Source organism: Oncorhynchus kisutch, linkage group LG17, assembly GCF_002021735.2.
Source record: "Oncorhynchus kisutch isolate 150728-3 linkage group LG17, Okis_V2, whole genome shotgun sequence".
NCBI lineage: Eukaryota > Metazoa > Chordata > Actinopteri > Salmoniformes > Salmonidae > Oncorhynchus > Oncorhynchus kisutch.
In genome coordinates this window covers 71,394,223-71,411,232 of record NC_034190.2, presented here as the reverse complement: position 1 = coordinate 71,411,232, position 17,010 = coordinate 71,394,223, and positions in this window count along the sequence as shown.

Below are 17,010 nucleotides of genomic sequence, written 5' to 3'. Positions count from 1 at the left end.
CAACATCATGATGGGTATAGGGAATATTAGAGTATCATGTAGTAGCCTAAACCTATCGATGTTGCATCGAGCCAGTTGAATGGAATATGTATGACAGTCGTGCTGTAATAGAAATAAGGCCATGCTCATAATGGCTGGATGTCCTTAGGGTAGTGGACCATTCATGACACAGACAGGAAACTGTTGAGCTCAATAGTTTCCTGTCTGTATCATGAATGGTCCACTACCCAAAGGACACCCAGCAGTGCTGAACCCAGCAGTTCTTGACACAAACCTGTGCGCTTGGCACCTACTACCATACCCTGTTCAAAGGCACTTAAACATTTTGCCTTGCTCCTTCGCCCACTGAATGGCACACATACAATCCATGTCTCAAGGCTTACATTTCTTATTTTTTATTTTGTTTTATTTCACATTTATTTAACCAGGCAGGCAAGTTGAGAACATGTTCTCATTTGCAACTGCGGCCTGGCCAAGATAAAGATAAAGATTGTCTGATTTGTAGAGGTCCAGATTTTGCAGCTCTTGCAGAACATCTGCTATCTGGATTTGGGTGAAGGAGAAATGGTGGGGGCTTGGGTGGGTTGCTGTGGAGGGTGCCGGGCAGTTGACCGGGGTAGGGGTAGCTTGGTGGAAAGCATGGCCAACCGTAAATGCTTATTGAAATGATCAATTATAGTGGATTTATCTGTGGTGACAGTGTTTCCAAGCCTCTGAGCAGTGGGCAGCTGGGAGGAGGTGCTCTTATTCTCCATGGACTTTACAGTGTCCCAGAGCTTTTCTGAGTTTGTACTACAGGATGCAAATTTCTGTTTGAAAAAGCTAGCATTAGCTTCCTAACTGCCTGCGTATATTTGTTCCTAACTTCCCTGAAAAGTTACATATCACGGGGGATATTCGATGCTAATGCAGAATGCCACAGGATGTTTTTGTGCTGATCAAGGGTAGATAGGTCTGGAGTGAACCAAGGACTATATCTATTCCTCGTTCTACATTTTTTGAATGGGGCATGTTTATTTAAGATGGTGAGGAAGGCACTTTTAAAGAATAACCAGGCATCCTCTACTGACGGGAGGAGGTCAATGTCATTCCAGGATACCCTGGCCAGGTTGATTAGAAAGGCCTGCTCGCAGAAGTGTTTTAGGGAGCATTTGACAGTGATAAGGGGTGGTCGTTTGATTGCATAACCATTACGGATGCAGGTAATGAGGCAGTGATCGTAGAGATCTTGATGGAAAACAGCAGAGGTGTATTTGGAGGGCGAGTTAGTTAGGCTGATATCTATGAGGGTGCCCATGTTTACGGATTTGGGGTTGTCCCTGGTAGGTTCATTGATAATTTGTGTGAGATTGAGGGCATCAAGCTTAGATTGTTGGATGGCCGGGGTGTTAAGCATGTCCCAGTTTAGGTCACCTAGTAGCACGAGCTCAGAAGATAGATGGGGGGCAATCAATTCACATATGGTGTCCAGGGCACAGCTGGTGGCAGAGGGTAGTCTATAGCAAGTGGCAACAGTGAGAGACTTGTTTCTGGAAAGGTGAATTTGTAGAAGGAGAAGCTCGAATTGTTTGGGTACCGACCTGGATAGTAAGACAACTCTGCAGGCTATCTCTGCAGTAGATTGCAACACCGCCCCCTTTGGCAGTTCTATCTTGGCGGAAAATGTTATAGTTAGGGATGGAGATTTCAGGGTTTGTGGTGGTTTTGCTAAGCCAGGATTCAGACATCCGGGTTGGCAGAGTGTGCTAAAGCAGAGAGTAAAACAAACTTAGGGAGTAGGCTTCTATTGTTAACATGCATGAAACCAAGGCTTTTACGGTTACAGACAATAAATGAGAGCACCTGGGGAGTGGGAGTGGAGGTAGGCACTGCAGGACCTGGATTAACCTCTACATCACCAGAAGAACAGAGGAGAAGTAGGATAAGGGTATGGCTAAACTGGCCGTCTAGCACGTTCGGAACAGAGAGTAAAAGGAGCAGGTTTTTGGGCACGATAGCATAGATTCAAGGCATAGTGTACAGAAAAAGGTAAGGTAGGATGTGATTACATTGGAGGTAAACCTAGGCATTGAGAGAGAGAGAGATATATGATGAGAGAGATATATTCTCAAAAGACATTTAAACCAAGTGATGTCATCGCATATGCAGGAGGTGGAACAACATGGTAAGTTAAGGCATATTGAGCAGGGCTAAAGGCTCTACAGTGAAATAAGACAGTAATCACTAACCAGGACAGTAATGGACGAGGCATATTGATATTAGAGAGAAGCATGTGTAGCCAAGTGATCATATGGGTCCAGTGAGTGGTTTGGCTGGCTGGGGACACGGTGATTCAGACAGTTAGCAGGCCGGGGACAATAAGCTCGCAGTTAGTAGGCCGGGGCTAACAAGCTAGCAGTTAGCAGACCGGGGCTAGCAAGCTAAAAGATAGCAGACCGGGGTTAGCAAGCAAACAGTTAGCAGACCGGGGCAAGCAAGTTATCAGTTAGCAGACCGTGGCAAGCAAGCTAGCAGTTAGCAGACTGGGGCTAGCAAGCTAGCAGTTAGCAGACCGGGTCTAGAAAGTTAGCAGAAGGGCCTTTGGGGGACGTTGCGATGGAGGTAAGTCTGTTTTTGCCTCTTCGTGCTGTGACGTCGATAGACCAGTCGTGGATTAGTAAGGTTCCAAGTAGCTCTATGTAGCTAGCAGTCCGTGGTTAGCAGAATGGGCCTTCAGCGGACGTCGTGCCTGAGGGGCCTGTTGGAATCCTCGGGCAGATTATGTCGCTATTCCAGTCATAGAGGATCAGCAGGGTTCCGTGCCCCGTACAGGCAGTAGAGGTGTGCCGGATATTGTAGCCCAGGAGTGGGCCTCGGTGGTAGCCCAGGAGCCCTAGCCGAGCTAGCTACAGGCTAATTGGTGCTTGATCCGGGATAGAAACACTAGCAAGGAGTAGTCACCCGGGATTGCGGTTAGCTAGTTGCGAAGATCCAGAGGAAAATGTTCAGAGTTTGCGGTAGGAATCTGGGGATATGGAGAGAAAAAAAATATGTCCGTTATGGTCTGGTTTGAGTCACATTGTACGAACTGGCGAGAGCTTTCTGAACTAAAGGTTAGCTGATGACCGCTAGCAGTGGTTTGCTGACTGATAGCTGGTAGCTAGTTAGCTGACTAGCTTCAGTTGAGGGATTACAGATCCGAAGTAAATAGAAATACTTTAGAAAAAACAGATCCACGCCACATTGTGTGAGGCGGGTTGCAGGAGAGTATTTAGAGGTTGAGGTTTCGGAAAATAATTGTAAAAGATATGAGAAGAAAAAGATATAAAAAGATATATACAAGGGACACGACAGGATAAAGACAAAGACGTCTGACAGCTACTCCATCTTGGATACCCACCAAAATCAGTACGGGATCATAGCCTTCACCTGCATTCACCTGGTCAGTCTATGTCATGGAATGTTTTGTTACCTTCATGTATATTACTGTATGATGCTGAACTATATTGTAATATTGAAGAAGTTACAAGACCATCTCACTCACATCTTCTATTTTAATTATAAATTCAACCAGAAAAGATGAGAGAGGAATTGAACATATGTGATATTACTATATGGGACTGGAACAAGGTGAAAACGCTGTCTCTTCAGTCTCTTGTACATGAATAAGGCACCACTAGAGATGCTCCCCAAAGCAGAATTATAAATTAATGAACCTCGGCTTGTTGACAAAGCCAAATAAACAACTTTCAGAGAGAAGCGCCTCTTGACTGACTGACTCTCATCATCACCCGTCTGTGACTAAATAACATAATTTACATAGCCAATATATGCTTGCATAATAACAGCACATCTGGAAGCTAGCTAGCGGAGAACAATCCCTTAATTCAGGGGTTCTCAAAGTGGGGTCCGTACTGCAGGGAGGCCGTGGCCAGATCTCAATATACAGTGCCTTGCAAAAGTATTCATCTCCCTTGGCGTTTATCCTACATTATTGTATTACAACCTGTCATTTAAACATATTTTTATTTGGATTTCATGTAATGGACACACATTAAAATAGTCCAAATTGGTGAAGTGGAATGAAAACAATAACTTGTTCAAAAAAATCATACAAAATAAAAAAGGGAAAAGCGGTGCGTGAACATGTAATCACCCCCTTTGCTATGAAGCCCCTAAGTAAGATATTGTACAACCAATTACCTTCAGAAGTCACACAATTAGTTAAATAAAGTCCACTTGTGCGCAATCTAAGTGTCACATGATCTGTCATATGATCTCAGTATATATACACCTGTTCTGAAAGGCCCCAGAGTCTGCTACACCACTAAGCAAGCGGTACCACCAAGCAAGCAGCACCATGAAGACCAAGGAGCTCTCCAAACAGGTCAGGAACAAAGTTGTGGAGAAGTACAGATCAGGGTTGGGTTATAAAAAAATATATGGAACTTTGAACATCCCACGGAGCACTATTAAATCCATTATGAAAAAATTGAAAGAATATGGCACAACAAACCTCACGGACCAGGCAAGGAGGGCATTAATCAGAGAGGCAACAAAGAGACCAAGATAAACTGGAAGGAGCTGCAAAGCTCCACAGCGGAGATTGGAGTATCTGGCCATAGGACCACTTTAAGCCGTACGCTCCACAGAGTTGGGCTTTACGGAAGAGTGCCCAGAAAAAAGCCATTGCTTAAAGAAAAAAATACGTAAACACTTTTGGTATTCGCCAAAAGGCATGTGGAAGACTCCCCAAACATATGGAAGAAAGTACTCTGCTCAGATGAGACTAAAATTGTACTTTCTGGCCATCAAGGAAAATGCTATGTCTGGCGCAAGCCCAACACCTCTCGTCACCCCGATAACACCACCCCCACAGTGAAGCATTGTGGTGGCAGCATCATGCTGTGGGAATGTTTTTCATTGGCAGGGACTAGGAATCTGGTCAGAATTGAAGGAATGATGGATGGTGCTAAATACAGGGAAATTCTTGAGGGAAGCCTGTTTTAGACTTCCAGAGATTTGAGACTGGGACAGAGGTTCACCTTCCAGCAGGACAATGACCCTAAGCATACTGCTAAAGCAACACTCGAGTGGTTTAAGGGGAAACATTTAAATGTCTTGGAATGGCCAAGTCAAAGCTCAGACTACAATCCAATTGAGAATCTGTGGTATGACTTAACAAAGATAATGACTTAAAGATTGCTGTACACCAGCGGAACCCATCCAACCTGAAGGAGCTGGAGCAGTTTTGCCTTCAAGAATGGGCAAAAATCCCAGTGACTAGATGTGCCAAGCTTAGTTAATGCAGGCTCAAGTTTTCAGTTTTTGTTGTGTTATTTCTTGTTTGTTTCTTGTTTAATTAACCTATTTTAATTCCAGGTTGTATGGCAACAAAATAGGAAAAATGCCAAGGGGGTGAACACTTTTGCAAGCCACTGTATATATATATATATAATGAATATTATGAAGAAAAGATTAAACTACTTTTGGCTAAGGGATCCGTGGAATAAATGTAAATTGTGTAATGCAATACAATACAATGCAATACAATACAAAACAATACAATGTAATATTATTGATCTACAATGTATGTTCTTAACCCTGGACAACAAGGGCCTGGGAGGCTCACAGGGATATTGGTATACACAGTACTTCACCAATGCATTGTAAGCTTTAAGAACGGCAATGTTTTCTCTCTGCCTCATAGTAAAATGTGTAGAATTGCAGGATATTAGTTGACAACTGCAAAATGTTCTCACAGATGCCAAGAAGCGAGCCATTTAACTGTTGTTTCCCCGGGTCCAAGTCTTGGTTTGTCTAGCCATGCACTGCAGACACCATAATAAAACTCCTTGTTGGCTATTTTTATCGCCCTCGAGTTGTGTTCTGATTATGAGGGGGTCCTTGGTGAATTTGTTATCACAAAAGGGTCCCAGGTTCCACATTCTTTTGAGAACCCCTGCCTTAATTGCATGGCATATTCAGATGGAGCCGCAGCAACAGTCTTTAGTTTCGTCATCCAAAGTATCCCAGTTAAGTCTTTGTATTTCTGCCAACCGGCCAACCAGCTGTAGCTTTTCCCACTGAATACTGCAGTGCATACTGACCTGATTGGTGAGATTTGTGTACAGCATTCTTATGGTTTTTGGAGCCGACATATAAAGTTGATATACTGTGGTACAGCATATGCTGTTTTAAGTCATTCCTGCAATGGCTGCCATTTTTATTGATACTTAAATTTCACATTTCCGTGAATGTGTGTGATGTGTTTGAGAAGGCATTGGGCCTATATAGATAGAAATCCCAATTTAAAGTCCATTTGATTAAATGCTTTTCCTCTGCGTCTGTGACATGCTTTGCACAGCAGACGGTCGCAGAGTTCTGCCTCGGCAAGATCAGAATGAACCAATGTATGTTTCAATTTGGCAGCCAGTAATTTGTCAGGTCTACTGAAGTTGTAAGAGATTAAAAAGAAAGCTTCTCACATTATCTGAGAGAGCACTCCCCCTTTTAACAATCCATTTAGAAGGTGGGCACCCGCCTCTGTTTTGGGAAGAAGCTGAAGGATGGGCCTGGAGAAATGTAACCAGTCTCAAATTCAAAGACAGAGCTGGCCATCCAGCTGACCATCCATGGACTGACCATCCATGATATCAACATTATAGTTTTAAACATGTTTTGAGGATATATAGTGTTTGTTTACATTTACATTCTTTACTAACATTGGAGTAAAACAAGCTTATTTTTGGGGTTCTAATGGGGTACGAAAATTGAACAAAGCTCATGAGGCATTTATGCTCATAAAATGTAAGTTATGTTCGTCAAGAATCAATGGGTAAATATCATTAATTTATAAGTCCAAAAATTGATGTAGCAACTGCGGATTCTAGCTTTGAAGGGAGCATAGCAAATGCAATCTTTAAGATTTACAGTTTAATTATATAGGCTATGTCAAAATAAGCTGAACAAGGGTATCTGAAACAACATACCAATTTGTAAATACAAAAAAATGGAGCAGAAATGAACATGTAAGTAACTTATATCTAGTCCATGTTGACTGGCTGAAACAAAATAAAGCTATTTTTGCTTTAAAACATTTATTTGTCTTGCGTTTATAATGTTTTAATAATGTTTTCCACTATCAATGTTTTAAATTATTTTATTTGATTATTTTACCCATTTTTTACTCCACAATTTGTGGTATCCAATTGGTAGTTACAATCCTGTCCCATCGCTGCAACCCCCATACGGACTCAGGAGAGGCGAGGGTCAAGAGCCGTGCCTCCTCCAAAACACGACCCAACCAAGTTGCACTGCTTCTTGACACATCGCCTGCTTAACCCGGAAGCACCGTAGGAGGAAGCACCGTACACCTCGCGACTGTGTCAGCTTGCGCCCAGCACGCCACAGGAGTCGCTAGTGCGTGATGGGACCGGAACATCCTTGCTGGCCAAACCCTCCCCTAACCCTGACGACGCTGGGCCAAATGTGCGCCGCCCCATGGGTCTCCCAGTTGCTACCGGCTGCGACAGAGCATAAACTCCAACCAGGTTCTCTAGTGGCACAGCTAGCACTGCGATGCAATGCCACTAGACCACTGTGCCACTTTGGCACCAGCCCACACTCACTGTTTAATGGTGAAGTTGAGCACATCTGATCAACTTGTAAACATGCATTAATTTAAAAACTATTTTTGTTCTACTTATAAGCACTGCATAAATGTGCATAGAAATGTGCACATTTAAATATCAAATATATTTGTTGTCCTGTTGTGCAAAAACCACATGAGTGCTGTGCTATACTTTTGCGATCTAATAGTTCAACTAAAAATACTGATCCTGTCTTATTAATGGCACTCTGTGGCATTTCACCAATTGTCCAATCTCAGAGGACGGCCCCAACATTAAAAGGTAGCAGGTGGAAAATGAGCAATCAGAGCGGAGGAACCCAAGTGAGACATTAATGTACAACAAGGGAAAGAGGACTGGTTTGCAATTTTCTTCTCCCATGTACACATACACATACACGGTGCACGCACACATATGGACACACACACACACACACACACACACACACACACACACACACACACACACACACACACACACACACACACACACACACACACACACACTACCCTTGTCTCTCTCACACACACATCTATAATGTGTGTTTCAGTTTAATTGACCTACAGAGACACAATATAAACGCCAACTTTACTGTAAATATGCTTTTTCTCTCTCAAATTGGAATATGCTAGTGTACCTGTAGACTTCCAGTCATTGCGCTAACGCTAGTTAGCATTGGCTCATGAAACTCGGCTATCTCTAACTTCCTTCATACTGCACGCAGAGACATACGTTTTTTATCCACGAGTTCATCTGACTCTGGGTAAGTACTTTGACTCTATTTACCCAGAGTCAAATGGTTCAATTGCCAGAATCTTGGCGTATGTCTTTAAGACTTGCTGCCACTCCAATCTGTCCCCTATACACATTAAATTGTTGGGACACTACTAACACTTTTCAGTTAAATTGGTATAGCATTCTCACTAACAGGTGCAAAAGATGTAGCCTCTTATAAGGCACACTTACAATTATGTTAATGATACAGAAAAAAACAATACCATGCGCTGCAGGCCCAGACAGCATCCCCAGCCGCGCCCTCAGAGCATGCGTAGACCAGCTGGCCGGTGTGTTCACGGACATATTCAATCAATCCCTATACCAGTCTGCTGTTCCCACATGCTTCAAGAGGGCCACCATTGTTCCTGTTCCCAAGAAAGCTAAGGTAACTGAGCTAAACGACTACCGCCCCGTAGCACTCACTTCCGTCATCATGAAGTGCTTTGAGAGACTAGTCAAGGACCGTATCACCTCCACCCTACCTGACACCCTAGACCCACTCCAATTTGCTTACCGCCCAAATAGGTCCACATACGATGCAATCTCAACCACACTGCACACTGCCCTAACCCATCTGGACAAGAGGAATACCTATGTGAGAATGCTGTTCATTGACTACAGCTCGGCATTCAACACCATAGTACCCTCCAAGCTCGTCATCAAGCTCGAGGCCCTGGGTCTCGACCCCGCCCTGTGCAACTGGGTACTGGACTTCCTGACGGGCCGCCCCCAGGTGGTGAGGGTAGGCAACAACATCTCCACCCCGCTGATCCTCAACACTGGGGCCCCACAAGGGTGCGTTCTGAGCCCTCTCCTGTACTCCCTGTTCACCCACGACTGCGTGGCCACGCACGCCTCCAACTCAATCATCAAGTTTGCGGACGACACAACAGTGCTAGGCTTGATCACCAACAACGACGAGACGGCCTACAGGGAGGAGGTGAGGGCCCTCGGAGTGTGGTGTCAGGAAAATAACCTCACACTCAACGTCAACAAAACTAAGGAGATGATTGTGGACTTCAGGAAACAGCAGAGGGAACACCCCCCTATCCACATCGATGGAACAGTAGTGGAGAGGGTAGTAAGTTTTAAGTTCCTCGGTTAGATTACTTGTTGGTTATTACTGCATTGTCGGAACTAGAAGCACAAGTATTTCGCTACACTCGCATTAACATCTGCTAACCATGTGTATGTGACAAATAAAATTTGATTTGATTTGATTTGATTTGATGCTCCAAAAATATGGTATAGTACTGTATTCTGTGGGGTGGAATTACAGTACCATTTTCTACAGTAATGTACTGTTAAAACGTTTCTTTGGAATTCACGGTATCATTTACCAGTTACGCATAAAATCACACAGAATATATAATTAATACAGTACTTTAATACAGTACTTCACAACAAGATTTGTTTTTACAGAGGAGCTAAAGGCATTGGCAGAAACATCTCTACTGTAATATTTCTACATATTAAACATATAAATCAAAAGCAAACAGCTAGCCGGCCTGGTAATAATTTACCCGTGGGAAGATATTCATTCATCAGGTTAAATCCAACATTGAAGTTAATTAACCATGAATCACAAGACAAGATGTTGCTGTCTCTCTGTTGTTTAATACAGTATACAGTCTATTTTCTCTAATTAATTGGAAGCAAATAGTCCATCCATCTAACCGAAGTTACTGTAAGGCCAAGTCTATAAGTTGGAATAAAGTTTGAGTTTTTTTCTATTGTCACGATCTGACCTTTATTTCCTTTGTTTTGTCGTTATTTTAGTATGGTCAGGGTGTGAGTTGGGGTGGGTAGTCTATGTTTGTTTTTCTATGATTTTGGGATTTCTATGTTTCGGCCTAGTATGGTTCTCAATCAGAGGCAGGTGTCATTAGTTGTCTCTGATTGAGAATCATACGTAGGTAGCCTGGGTTTCACTGTTTGTTTGTGGGTGTTTGTTTCCGTGTCTGTGTTTTTCACCACACGGTACTGTTTCGGTTTTGTCATTTCACGTATTAGTTTATTGTTTTTGTAATTCATAGTGTTCAGTGTTTTTGTTATTAAAAAATGATATGGACACTTACCACGCCGCATATTGGTCCTCCGATCCTTCTCGCCTCTCCTCTTCAGACGAAGAGGAGGAAAACCCTTACACCTATGAAATGGAATTTGTCTTGTTATGTGATGATGTATGGTCTCGCTAGTTCAGATGATAAACCCTAATTATAATGCATAATGGGAACCGTGCCAGACCAGCATTGTTGCTTTATCTTTCTGAGAATAATTTTTCTGGGGAATTCTGTCTGAAATAAAGGTCATAAAGAAGAGAAACAGTGAAAGGGAAGGCAGCCAGATAGTGAGAGAGGGAGATAGAGGGAGCGAGAAAGAGAAAGACAGAGAAGGAGAGGGAGAGGGGGGGTGAGAGCACGGGGGAGATCAGGAAAACAAAAGAGAGACAGAGAAAGACAGAGAAGGAGAGGGAGAGGGGGATGAGAGCACGAGGGAGATCAGGAAAACAAAAGAGAGAAAGAGAAAGACAGAGAAGGAGAGGGAGAGGGGGGTGAGAGCACGGGGGAGATCAGGAAAACAAAAGAGAGAAAGTGAAAGAGAAGGCAGGAAAGTGTGTGAGAGTGTGTGAGAGAGAGCTAGATAAAGTGGAAAAGAGAGGGAGAAAGAGTGAAACAGAGAGAGTGAGAGATTCTTCATAATAATGGAGAGAGAAAAGCAAGCGGCTCTGAATATTTTTGGGTAACAGACATATGCAACAAAATGTACAATGTGGACCCAGAGGATATCACTTAAAAGTATGAATTAAAACACTTGTTCGAAAAGATGGGGAATGGGGGATCCTACCCTGTGAGATAACATGCACCAGATAGCTTGCAACATATTGATCCAGTGCCAAAGGACATCACACTCAAACTCATTTCAGCCTGACACAATGGGCCTTTTTCAAAAATAGTTATCCGAGTTAATATGGGTGCGGTGTATAAAGAAGTGCAATGTGTGGTTAGAATATCAAACTTTCTGAAAGAAGTCTAAAACTGGTATCTGTTCACATCATGTTAAATGTTTTTAAATATGCATTACAATGACCTTGCAGTTGAATTACTACAAGGCTACTACTGAGGTATAACAGAACTTGCAGTTATGTCTTTTGCATTTTTCCTAAAACTCTTTTTCTTTTCTGTTCGACAGAAACTGTGAATCAAGTGCAGAGTAAGAAACTAAAAGGAGGGTGCAGAGCCCAGTCCTGTGTTTAGGTCCAAAGAATTAGCAATATTTTACAGTATCTTGGCATTAGCCTTGCTTTCAAGTGTATTCACACAGGACTCTTAGCTGAACCAGCAGAGTTCCACCAAGTTCATATTTGTCAGCACACTGTGCACCATTTAAAAAACCTCTCTGCAGCCTACTGACAGCTTTTCAGATTAAAAAATGAGCGAGGGAGAGAAAGTGCCGTTCGGTAGCCAGGGGCCTGGATAAATCAACCTGTCATTGGTCATGCTGGATGATTCAATGGTCTGCGGACCACTTGTCGGTTGTTAGAACAGCCATCTGTTGCTGGAGATTCCGGTTCCAGTGGCCTGCATTGAAACAATCACCTCAATTTTCTCAGAAAAATGTGAAATGCTAAGTAGCAACAGAGAAGACCTCAGCAAGACTACCAATTCCTACAGGAAGCTCCTGCCTGTCATCTCTAGCCAACACTGTCAGCTACCGTTCACTAGCGCAATCAGAGATCTGTGCCCAATGCTGTATTGAAATTAATTGAATAAAGTGGTGAACTTCTTCCATCCCTTTTCTCTATTTTAGCTAGCCACTAGACACTTCAGCTAGATAGTTAGCAGAGAAGTAGATCTAAAAATCATGTTGTATTACTTAGCCTAGATAATTGTTTGTACAGTATGTCGACTTCGGTGTCTATTTCAGACCTTATGGCATTTTTCAAGGATTAGCATAAGAGCATTAAAAGGGGAGAAGACCACTATAAGTCTGGTCATGTGGAGAAGTGCAGCTCTAGTGAGGGGCAATTTACCAGTTTTGTCAGGGCCAACATGTGGGATAAAGTTTATCCTCTGTCGGTGAGTGTAGCTATTAAGTTAAGTTAGAGCATCTTAACAATACAATGTGTTCTATATAGCTGTCAACATTCTACAAGTAAAGAGTCACTTAACCAATTATATAATCAATAACCAGATTACCCCAGATACCAGACTTAGATGACGGATAACTCAGTTCTAGAATGATGTCATTGATGAGAATTCATCTAAAAATCTATTGACATTCAGAATTGACTTTGTTTAGACTTTCATGGCCGTCGAAAGAAGTGGACCAAAGTGCAGCGTTGTGAGCGTATATTTTCCTTTATTATGGAATGATGCCAACAAAACAAGTACATTTTCCTTTATTATGGAATTATGCCAACAAAACAAGACACAAAATGAACAACCGTGACGCTTACAGGGCTATAGTGCCACTAACAAAGATAACTTCCCAAAAACACAACAGGGAAAAAAGCTGCCTAAGTATGATTCCCAATCAGAGACAACAATAGACAGCTGTCCCTGACTGAGAACCATACCCAGCCAAAACATAGAAATACCAAAACATAGAAAACAGAACATAGACTGTCCACCCAAATCACACCCTGACCAACCCAAAATAGAGACATAAAAGGCTCTCTAAGGTCAGGGTGTGACATAGACATCCAACCTGTATTGTAGTTTCATGGCCAGAAACAAATCTTCAAAGGCAGAGTATTTATTTATTCAGAGTGGTACATGCATTCACACTGTCTTGATTTATAGGATCCTTCCGACTCTATGATTGATATGTCAAGTGATACAATCCCAAATGATCACATAAAGGAGTATGGAAAAACCGCACATGTCCTTGTCAGAATTACAGTTTCTTAAATATTCTACAGCTGTAATGTCATCAATCAAATCAAACTTGATTTAAATAGCACATTTATTACAACAAATGCATTTCAAGTGTTCAAAGTCATGCATTGAAAGGTATGTGGCAGTTAACATCCTTCCTCTTGGCAGGTTTCTATAGATGACCAGGGGATTCTCTCTACCACATGCAAATGCCTTCACGGAGCTCATAAGTGTAGCCATGCAGCCTAATTTGGCGGTTCACAATATCAGCTGTATGGATGTGGAATGTGAGTGGAGGAAGCCAGCAGTGCCCAACCAAGTGCAGTCAGTGATGGATATGTCCCCGGCCGAAGACTACAACCCTCCGTCCCTAGATCCCACAGAGGAGGATATTCAGTGGCTAAGGAACCGTCTCCGGGGCAGGTTCAGTTGAATGGCATATCTCCTTGAACCTGAGCCAGAACAAACGCTACCCTCCCTGTTATCCCTGTGTTTACTGGACATTGTTAAAAACCGAGGGCAGCTGGGGCATGCAGGCATCCTGGCTGGCATGGCGCTGTCAGTGGAGCAGCAGGAGGCTATACGGCAGGCAACAGTTGGACAGCGCACCAACCTTAACTGGCACACCATGAGGAGAGGGAGGTTGACGGACAGCAATTATGGAGCAGTGGTTAGGGCCAAGCGCGTTACTCTGCTGCTTCTAAAATGGTCCTCAGATCACTGTAAAGATAACAAAGAGGAGGGCATCAAGGCATTCAAATGGCTACAGGGATGGATGTGCAAGCATCAGGGCTTTGGGTCATGGGGTCTGGGTTCCTCGGTGCCCCACTGAATGGTCTGGTCAGCACCACAGCAGTGGTGGAGGTCAAGTGTCCCTATGGTGCAAGGGACCTTACCATTGAAGAGGCAGGGAAGTCAAAGGATTTCTATATCAAGGAGGGAGGGTCTTACAGCCTCTGTGAATACCATCATTCCTGGCACCAGGTCCAAGGTCAGCTGCACATCACTGGAAGGGACATCTGCTTCTTCATTGTGTGGACCACCAAAGCCTCCATCACCATCCCCATCCAGTGTGACGACCTCTGACAGACTCATATTTCTGTTTTCAGGGAAGCCAATGTTCCAAAAATATTCCACATATGTCATACACACACACCAGGCTCCCATAGTAGGTTATATTACATACAAGTTTTGCTCAAAGCAGCAAACTAAAGTAATGTAGTTAACTTTATCATGGGCACAGTGGGAATTTATATCTGTGATGTTCAAATGATTTCTTACTTGCTAAAGTCCCCAGTCATCCCTACCTGTACCTGACATGGTTGAAAAACAAGTGAACAATGAATAAAAATCATATACAAACAATAGGCTCCCAGAATAGGTTACAGTGCCTTCAGAAAGTATTCACGCCCCTTGACTTTTTCCACATTTTGTTGTGTTACAGCCTGAGTAAAAAAATTATAACATAGAGCTTTTGTGTAACTGGCCTATAGACCTCATAATGTCAAAGTGGAATTATGTTTTTATATATTTCTGTACAAATCAATTAAAAACAAAACCTGAAATGTAAATAAATATTCAACCCCTTTGTTATGGCAAACTTAAATAACAGTTGTGTAAAGTACTTAAGTAAAAATACCTGAAAGTACTACTTAACTAGTTGTTTGGGGTATCTGTACTTTACTTTACTTTACTATTCATATTTTTGACTACTTTTACTTTTACTACATTCCTAAAGAAGATTATGTACTTTTTACTCCATACATTTTCCCTGACACCTAAAAGTACTCGTTCATTTTGAATGCTTAGAAGGACAGGAAAATGGTATAATTCACACACTTATGTCATGCACCTATCCCTTCCAGTGGGGGTCAGTTTTATGACTTTACAAACATGTCGTAAAGTTCTTGCAGAGACTCTTGTCTCCCTGACCATGCAGTATGGGAGAGAGAGGGTCACAGTAGAACAAAGGAACTCGCCCACCAAATTCTACTACATCCCAGAATTTGATAATTGAACAATATTCCTATTTTGGAGAATGTGTAAACGGTCGGTGGAGAAGCCAGCTATGACTCGGTCCATTTTGTTTCATGTTTGTGACCTCATGAAAGACAATACAGCCACATTACCCTAACTCTAGTTATACAGGTTCCTCAGTTATGAGGCTTGCATCTAATTCTTGTATAAAAGGAATGAGTAAAGATGAAACTATTTGCGAAATAATGTAATGTGATGTTAAGCTTAAAAATGAGAAAATTGTCTTCCCTGTAAAGTTTAACTGAGACAGTAGTCACGCCCAAGTGAAAAGACATTGGTTGGAAATGATGAACCAACCCCTTTTCTACATTTCTATAAAAGCTCCCGTGACCCAAAGTTCCCTAAGTTCCAAATAACGGGAGGACTTTCCCTCCACGTTGAAAAGGGCTAATTTCAACTCTACAGGCCAGGAAACAAGAGAGCTTGCTCCACACATGAAATGGTATGAACTCTGAACTATTGATCACTCAAGAGGAAGTAAGTCCTAGATTACAGCCTAACAGACTGCAGCTGGAAAGGTAGCAAATCTAGTAAGAACATTGACCAACGCAGAAGACAACAAGTGAGATGAATATTTCACTCCACAATGACCCGGCAGAATCTACAAAGGACAATGGTGAATGCGACTGGGCAAACCAGAGCCTCACCAGCTCAGTCGTAAATACTGATTAGATTCCTTTATCCGAACGAGCGATTGTTAAAGTGGCAGGGGCGGCAGTGTAGCCTAGTGGTTAGAGCATTGGACTAGTAACCGAAAGGTTGCAAGTTCAAATCCCCAAGCTGACAAGGTACAAAATCTGTCGTTCTGCCCTTGAACAGGCAGTTAACCCACTGTTCCTAGGCCGTCATTGAAAATAAGAATTTGTTCTTAACTGACTTGCCTAGTAAAATAAAGGTAAAAAAAAAAAAAAAAAAAAGTGCATATGTATTCATATTTATGCGAGAATAGCTTCCAATGTCCGATAGATACCCATGCCCCCCCCCCTTCCTCTCTGAATCTATTGTTATAACCAAACTGTATTCGTTTAGTCCACAAGGGACGGTATTTACTGTATAATGTTATTATGTATTGTATATTCTGTAATTGTTTAATTAGTTAGTAAATAAATAATTGAGCCAATTTGTGTATGGATGATTTATAAGTAAATGCTGGGTTCGTGCAGATAACCCACAATTTTATGACATTCAGATGAGATGACGGAAGGTAATAATAATAATTAATTAATAGAAGTCTAATTGATTAGATATTACAATATCTGAAGAGTTATGTTTGGAAAATTTTGACTGTGTAAACCTAATATTTTCGTGGTTCCCCGACTTCCTAGTTAATTAAATGTACATGATTAGTTTAATCACGTAATAGTAATTACAGAGTGCCTTCGGTGTTGTGTATTTGATCATGTCAGAGCAATGAGTTGTAAATTCCAGATTTAGTGCGTTAGGCCAAACAGTACTAATTCTGTCGGTCAATATGAATTTCTAGAGCAAGGGCATAGAGCCAGTAATGTTAGAAATTAGAGGATAGATCTGTTCGGTGACCGAGCCGAAGTGTTATCTTTCCGCCTATAGCGCTAAGCCAGCGTGGGTAGACCACAGGCGTATCTGTTTTCATGTTACGTGCTCTCCGGTAATAGAATGCTAGCAAAGAGTATGCCAAATGGGTTAATGTGAGACGTCACTAGTAAAAAAAACTTTCCCTGTATATG